General features: G+C 23.1%; 1 protein-coding gene across 1 annotated transcript in view; it reads right to left on the minus strand.

Annotated features, from left to right (window-relative positions):
- The window catches only part of LOC107594585 (discoidin domain-containing receptor 2-like), a 27440-nt gene that overhangs the window by 13862 nt on the left and 13297 nt on the right, over nt 1–281 (minus strand). The gene's annotated exons all lie outside the window — the stretch shown is intronic.

A 281-nucleotide genomic window follows, 5' to 3' on the forward strand; every position in this document is an offset into this window, starting at 1 on the left:
TTTTTTTATAATTCAGGATTGGAACATTATATTTTTTATTATAATTACTTAATTAGTATTGATTGATATGAGATATTTCAGTGTACACACAAAAGTTTAGACTCAATAATATTTTTGAAAGAAGTCTCACCAAGGCTGCATTTATTTAATCTAAAATAGAGTAAAAAAATTGTCATATTGTGAAACATTACTACAATTCAAAATAACATTTTTCTATTTTAATATACAGTATTTTCAAATGTAATTGATTCCTGTGATGCAAAGCTGAATTTTCAGCATCA

The sequence above is a fragment of the Sinocyclocheilus grahami genome, unplaced genomic scaffold (genome assembly GCF_001515645.1).
Source record: "Sinocyclocheilus grahami isolate Dianchi unplaced genomic scaffold, SAMN03320097.WGS_v1.1 scaffold186.1, whole genome shotgun sequence".
Taxonomy (NCBI): Eukaryota; Metazoa; Chordata; class Actinopteri; order Cypriniformes; family Cyprinidae; genus Sinocyclocheilus; species Sinocyclocheilus grahami.